This window comes from Musa acuminata, unplaced genomic scaffold (assembly GCF_036884655.1).
Source record: "Musa acuminata AAA Group cultivar baxijiao unplaced genomic scaffold, Cavendish_Baxijiao_AAA HiC_scaffold_1136, whole genome shotgun sequence".
NCBI lineage: Eukaryota > Viridiplantae > Streptophyta > Magnoliopsida > Zingiberales > Musaceae > Musa > Musa acuminata.
In genome coordinates, this window is record NW_027021348.1 from 5,067,501 (window position 1) to 5,075,000 (window position 7,500).

Genomic DNA, 7,500 nt, shown 5'->3' on the forward strand with positions numbered 1-7,500 from the left:
CTGGCCATTTTTGGCTGCGCGAGCGAGCAGCGAGCGGCGGACAGCGAGCGAAGCGAGAGGCATCACCGTCCCTGCTATACGAAAGCCCCATCCAGCCCTGTGCCACCCGGGGGGTTCCAGGGTGCTGAGATGGCTGACATTTTGCTCCGCTCAAGATGGTCACCGCGCAACGCAAAAACAGGCCAAAAACTGGCCAAAACGGGGCAAAACTGGCCATTTTTGGCTGCGCGAGCGAGCGGCGAGCGGCGGACAGCGAGCGAAGCGAGAGGCAGCACCGTCCCTGCTATACGAAAGCCCCATCCAGCCCTGTGCCACCCAGGGGGTTCCAGGGTGCTGAGATGGCTGACATTTTGCTCCGCTCACGACGGTCACCGCGCGACGCAAGAACAGGCCAAAAACTGGCCAAAACGGCCCAAAAACGGGCCAAAACTGGCCATTTTTGGCTGCGCGAGCGAGCGGCGAGCGGCGGACAACGAGCGAAGCGAGAGGCAGCACCATCCCTGCTATACGAAAGCCCCATCCAGCCCTGTGCCACCCGGGGGGTTCCAGGGTGCTGAGATGGCTGACATTTTGCTCCGCTCACGACGGTCACCGCGCGACGCAAGAACAGCCCAAAAACAGGCCAAAACGGCCCAAAAACGGGACAAAACTGGCCATTTTTGGCTGCGCGAGCGAGCGGCGAGCGGCGGACAGCGAGCTAAGCGAGAGGCAGCACCGTCCCTGCTATACGAAAGCCCCATCCAGCCCTGTGCCACCCGGGGGGTTCCAGGGTGCTGAGATGGCTGACATTTTGCTCCGCTCACGACGGTCACCGCGCGACGCAAGAACAGCCCAAAAACAGGCCAAAACGGCCCAAAAACGGGCCAAAACTGGCCATTTTTGGCTGCGCGAGCGAGCAGCGAGCGGCGGACAGCGAGCGAAGCGAGAGGCATCACCGTCCCTGCTATACGAAAGCCCCATCCAGCCCTGTGCCACCCGGGGGGTTCCAGGGTGCTGAGATGGCTGACATTTTGCTCCGCTCAAGATGGTCACCGCGCAACGCAAAAACAGGCCAAAAACTGGCCAAAACGGGCCAAAACTGGCCATTTTTGGCTGCGCGAGCGAGCGGCGAGCGGCGAACAGCGAGCGAAGCGAGAGGCAGCACCGTCCCTGCTATACGAAAGCCCCATCCAGCCCTGTGCCACCCAGGGGGTTCCAGGGTGCTGAGATGGCTGACATTTTGCTCCGCTCACGACGGTCACCGCGCGACGCAAGAACAGGCCAAAAACTGGCCAAAACGGCCCAAAAACGGGCCAAAACTGGCCATTTTTGGCTGCGCGAGCGAGCGGCGAGCGGCGGACAACGAGCGAAGCGAGAGGCAGCACCATCCCTGCTATACGAAAGCCCCATCCAGCCCTGTGCCACCCGGGGGGTTCCAGGGTGCTGAGATGGCTGACATTTTGCTCCGCTCACGACGGTCACCGCGCGACGCAAGAACAGCCCAAAAACAGGCCAAAACGGCCCAAAAACGGGACAAAACTGGCCATTTTTGGCTGCGCGAGCGAGCGGCGAGCGGCGGACAGCGAGCTAAGCGAGAGGCAGCACCGTCCCTGCTATACGAAAGCCCCATCCAGCCCTGTGCCACCCGGGGGGTTCCAGGGTGCTGAGATGGCTGACATTTTGCTCCGCTCACGACGGTCACCGCGCGACGCAAGAACAGCCCAAAAACAGGCCAAAACGGCCCAAAAACGGGCCAAAACTGGCCATTTTTGGCTGCGCGAGCGAGCAGCGAGCGGCGGACAGCGAGCGAAGCGAGAGGCATCACCGTCCCTGCTATACGAAAGCCCCATCCAGCCCTGTGCCACCCGGGGGGTTCCAGGGTGCTGAGATGGCTGACATTTTGCTCCGCTCAAGATGGTCACCGCGCAACGCAAAAACAGGCCAAAAACTGGCCAAAACGGGCCAAAACTGGCCATTTTTGGCTGCGCGAGCGAGCGGCGAGCGGCGAACAGCGAGCGAAGCGAGAGGCAGCACCGTCCCTGCTATACGAAAGCCCCATCCAGCCCTGTGCCACCCGGGGGGTTCCAGGGTGCTGAGATGGCTGACATTTTGCTCCGCTCACGACGGTCACCGCGCGACGCAAGAACAGGCCAAAAACTGGCCAAAACGGCCCAAAAACGGGCCAAAACTGGCCATTTTTGGCTGCGCGAGCGAGCGGCGAGCGGCGGACAGCGAGCGAAGCGAGAGGCAGCACCGTCCCTGCTATACGAAAGCCCCATCCAGCCCTGTGCCACCCGGGGGGTTCCAGGGTGCTGAGATGGCTGACATTTTGCTCCGCTCACGACGGTCACCGCGCGACGCAAGAACAGCCCAAAAACAGGCCAAAACGGCCCAAAAACGGGACAAAACTGGCCATTTTTGGCTGCGCGAGCGAGCGGCGAGCGGCGGACAGCGAGCGAAGCGAGAGGCAGCACCGTCCCTGCTATACGAAAGCCCCATCCAGCCCTGTGCCACCCGGGGGGTTCCAGGGTGCTGAGATGGCTGACATTTTGCTCCGCTCACGACGGTCACCGCGCGACGCAAGAACAGCCCAAAAACAGGCCAAAACGGCCCAAAAACGGGCCAAAACTGGCCATTTTTGGCTGCGCGAGCGAGCAGCGAGCGGCGGACAGCGAGCGAAGCGAGAGGCATCACCGTCCCTGCTATACGAAAGCCCCATCCAGCCCTGTGCCACCCGGGGGGTTCCAGGGTGCTGAGATGGCTGACATTTTGCTCCGCTCAAGATGGTCACCGCGCAACGCAAAAACAGGCCAAAAACTGGCCAAAACGGGCCAAAACTGGCCATTTTTGGCTGCGCGAGCGAGCGGCGAGCGGCGAACAGCGAGCGAAGCGAGAGGCAGCACCGTCCCTGCTATACGAAAGCCCCATCCAGCCCTGTGCCACCCGGGGGGTTCCAGGGTGCTGAGATGGCTGACATTTTGCTCCGCTCACGACAGTCACCGCGCGACGCAAGAACAGGCCAAAAACTGGCCAAAACGGCCCAAAAACGGGCCAAAACTGGCCATTTTTGGCTGCGCGAGCGAGCGGCGAGCGGCGGACAGCGAGCGAAGCGAGAGGCAGCACCGTCCCTGCTATACGAAAGCCCCATCCAGCCCTGTGCCACCCGGGGGGTTCCAGGGTGCTGAGATGGCTGACATTTTGCTCCGCTCACGACGGTCACCGCGCGACGCAAGAACAGGCCAAAAACTGGCCAAAACGGCCCAAAAACGGGACAAAACTGGCCATTTTTGGCTGCGCGAGCGAGCGGCGAGCGGCGGACAGCGAGCGAAGCGAGAGGCAGCACCGTCCCTGCTATACGAAAGCCCCATCCAGCCCTGTGCCACCCTGTAACGGACAAACTTCTAAACAAGATGTTGGATGTAATGCTTATGTCTGTCCGTTGTCTTTTGGCATGTTCATGCCTTGTACAGAATGTAAAGGGGCGGCCGAAGGCTTAATAGTCCCATTTTAGTTGGGTTGGTGGCCTCTTTAGGCTTGTAAATAAAGGTTGTGTCATGTGGACACGTTCGAGAGCTTTTCGGTCTGTAATGGACCATTTTACCCTTTGTTGTGCCACTATTCAGAGCTTGTAAAGTCTGTTTGTAATTTGCATTGTCTATGAAGTGTTTTTCGGACATGTTTGCTTGTGGATCCCGATTGAGGCGTTCTCTTTAACCCGTTCTCTCTTTTGTTGGTCCTAAGGGACAATGGGAGGCTTCGGGGAGGCTGACCTTTGCGGACGGACGCGCGAGGGTGCCGCACGCCTTAGGCAAAACCAGCTAAGGTCGTGACAATATGGTATCAGAGCGGGACAAGCACTCATAGAAACACTTGACATGCAAACGTGGGGGACCTAGCGTGGCTGCGTTGAGGGCAGTCAGCACACGCGCGACCGTTTTTGGGAAAACGGGCATGGAGATGTAGGGAAAAGAGTCGCTCAGAGGAGCGGGCATCTGAGATTGGCATTCAGAGGAATGGCCAACCCTTCGCGCAAGAGGCACCACGAGAACAGGCAAGCTTGGAAGAATTTGGAGCGCACAAAGGTTGGGATGGCTGAGTTTGAGCTACGGCTCAACGTTGACAACTTTACTTGATGGTGCTCAAGGCAAGCGAGGCGCTTGGCAAAGGACGAGACCATGCAAAGTGGAATGAGTTGCTCAGCGACCGAAAGAGTTGTGCAAAGCTCACAGAGGTGAGGGGAATTGCTAACTCAAAGAATTCGGTACTCATGCATGGGCTTGTATGCGGACGATGGATTGTTCGTGGCCATCCCAAGGCGGTCGAGACTCGTCGCCATGGAGCATTGAAACTTTCTCTTCGACATGCGAAGGATACGTCCGGAGGAGGCTGAAGTGTGCAACGAGTTCAGCATGTTGCTAGGCCTTGAGGGGTGCAGCGGTGGCTGTATTGACGTGGAGGCGCAATCTAGCAAGTGCGTTTGCAAGAGGCAGAACAATGCACAGTTTGTTCAGCAGATCGGAGTAGTCCAAGGGGATGGTGGTCTCCGAAACGAAGAGAGATGTTGCTCCAACGGGACAGTTATCCAGGAGGGATAAGTCTCAGCTCTCCAAAGGGAGAATCATGTGAGATGGACTTCACATGTTGAGGAGGAGTACCTCACAAACAACAACTCCACGAAGCTCGATGGACTGAGCAAGCGGCGAGGAGTCGTCGCATGATCTCGCTTGAGAGAATGCATTGGTGGATGCATTGCGAGATCAAGTGGGGGAGCGACCCAAAGCAACTCAAATGGAGGCACACTTGGAGTCGATATGGAGATCGGACTCAAGGGAGGGCTGACCCGTGGAATGGTGGGCGCGAGGGCCACCATCGACTCAATGCAGAAACGAGGAGCGGAGCAACTTGGGTGTAACTTGGCGAAGTACCCAAGCCGCTTGAAGGGAGCCAGCATAGAAGTTGGAACATGGAGCAGAGGCACAGCGCTTTCCCTAGACAGAGGTCAAGGACATGAACTCTTGCAGAGGCAGGAGTAGAATCATGCTGTTCCCTGGGTCCTTCATTCTGACAGAGCGGACTCATCTTGCATGGTGCCAAAGACGAAGGGAGCTTCGGGGCACATGCACCTTATCTCGGAGGAGCATTCGATGGAGGAACTAAGGCGACTCAATTTGCGGAGGCGAAGTTGAGTTCAGAAGGCCTTAGCACGGGGCAAGAGGATGCAGAGGCGGGTACTCTTGAAGAATATGCCACAGTGTTGTCATTTGAGTTGCTATGAAGGAAGCAGTGTGCAGCGGAGATTGTGCTGGTAGGGGCAGAGGCCCAGGATCCAGGCAATGGTGCACAAATTACAGCGAAGTCGGTGGACTTCGGGAGCTACTAGGCGACGGACTGTCCTAGAGCGGTGCTTCATCTAGGTGTGACCCAAGAGTGGGTGGATGAAGGTCGATTGCCAAAGGAGCGAACAAAATCGAAGGTGGAGGAGACCCTGCGATGTATTGGCAGAGGCCACACATGGAGGGTTCACAATTCGAGTTTATTCCACAAGGATCAGAATGCAATGGAGATGTCACCAGGAGGCGACATGGTGCAGCGGATCGTGGTGGAACAGTTCGTGGCAATGCGACACACACGACATTGTCCCGTGAGGGATGAGATCATATGGAGGTATGATCGGGAGCTACTGGGAGCTCCGCTTTGGTGAACAACACGACGGCAAGAAGGGCTATGGATTCAAGGAGTGAAGGCCATGGTACCGCAGAGGCGGGTCTTCCGAGCGTGCACCGAATTTTGCATCGGATGAAAACCTTGGTCATCAGCATATGGGGGCTGGGTTCCACCAAGGGAAAAGTTCGAATGCAAGTACCAGTGAGTCCCATGAGAGGGACTTGATCATGCAGAGGTATGATCGAAGCAGCTGGAGAGTTGGACTGCTCCAGAGCTCATATTCGCTTAAGGGAGCCCGACAAGTCAGAGGACAAGGTCGAGTAAGCGAACGTTGCTACCAAGGAAGCTAAGGAGAACAGAATCGGTGCAAACCCTACAATGTGATGGCAGAGGCCATGCATGGGAGTTGCAGTCTGTCTTTCCATCGACCAAACAGACTGCTTGGAGAACACAGAGGTGTTGAAGCAGGAGGTCGAAAGGGGCGAGGAAGCGACGATGAGTCCAGAGGGACTTAGCTACCCAAAATCAAGCATCAGTTAGAATGGAGGTGGACTTAGAGGAGTGCCACAGAGACATCTCTACTGATTGTGAAGGAAAGGGATACAGAGGCGAGGCGACGGATAGTAGGGCCATGGGCATGGCAGCGCCATGGTACCGCAGAGGCGGGACTTCCGTGCAAGTCATTGATCCCTTGCTCTCACGGAGGGAGAGCGCTTGGTCGTGAAAGGGGCCGAGGAGGTGGAGCATGCAGAGGCAATCTCCAAGTACCGAGACAAGGCTGAAGGGCAGAGGCCAAGAAACTTCGTAAGACCGGTGTCAACAAGTTTCTCATCAAGATAGCCGTAAGTGAAGGACTTCGGGTCATGCAAGAGTGCACGACCAAGGAACGAAGCAGGCAGTACGTGGTGCTGTACCTTTGCTACTCAGTGGAGTAGGCGGCAGGGTTGATGGAGAAGACGGTACAATCCCAGAGGCGACCTCATCTATCAGAGAATTACTCCAAGTTGGGGTGAAAACTTCCTGCATTCCAGAAGTTCAATGGCATTGAGAAGGTGAATCACAGTAGCTAACTCAACGCAAGGAGTGCAAACACTTCAAGTGCTTCAGAAGTGTGAGCAAAGAGCAGGCGAAGGCCAGTAACCAGCTCGATGCATGAAGTACAACCTCGAGGAGGCGGGCGAAGTCAAGTAACCTTTGCCTTCTCAACTCTTAAGAGAATGGGCGAAACCGAGTACCCCAGTTCTCTTATCTATCCAGCAGAGGAGCTCTGCACAAGTTCAAAGACCCTTCGAAGATAATGGAAGACAATAGTTGTCAAAATCCTCACCAACGGTGATCAGTGCTACTGAGAGTAGATTGTCCGCTTCATTTCCCAACGAAATGCCAATCGAAAGCGGAAGTGATGCGAACCTACTTGGATGTGACAACTAACTGAAAGAAGAGTCAATGAGCAGATTTTGTGGAGGAAGGACCCAAAACTTCAGAAGTTTGCGAGGCGATGCTCGTTAAAGCTCCAACAAGCATCCACCCAGTTCAAGCAGCATGTGAAAATTTTGAGAAACTGGCGCAGTAAGAATGGTCTTTTCCTTCATTTGGTGGATCCGCAGGAATCAACGAGGATCAATACAACTCAGCCAACCCCACACCAGAGTCAGAGTCATTGGCGAGTTGAAGCAGCATGGCGGATCAAAGGTTCGACTACTCAGAAACAGCAGCGGAGAGCAGCTGGGAGCCAGGAGGCGCATTGCAGCTGGAGCGGAAGATTGAAGACTCAGCAAAGGCGAAGAGTTGCAGTGTTCACAAAGGCTTCGACGAGGACGTCGAAGGGATAAGTGGGGGAGAATGTAACGGACAAAC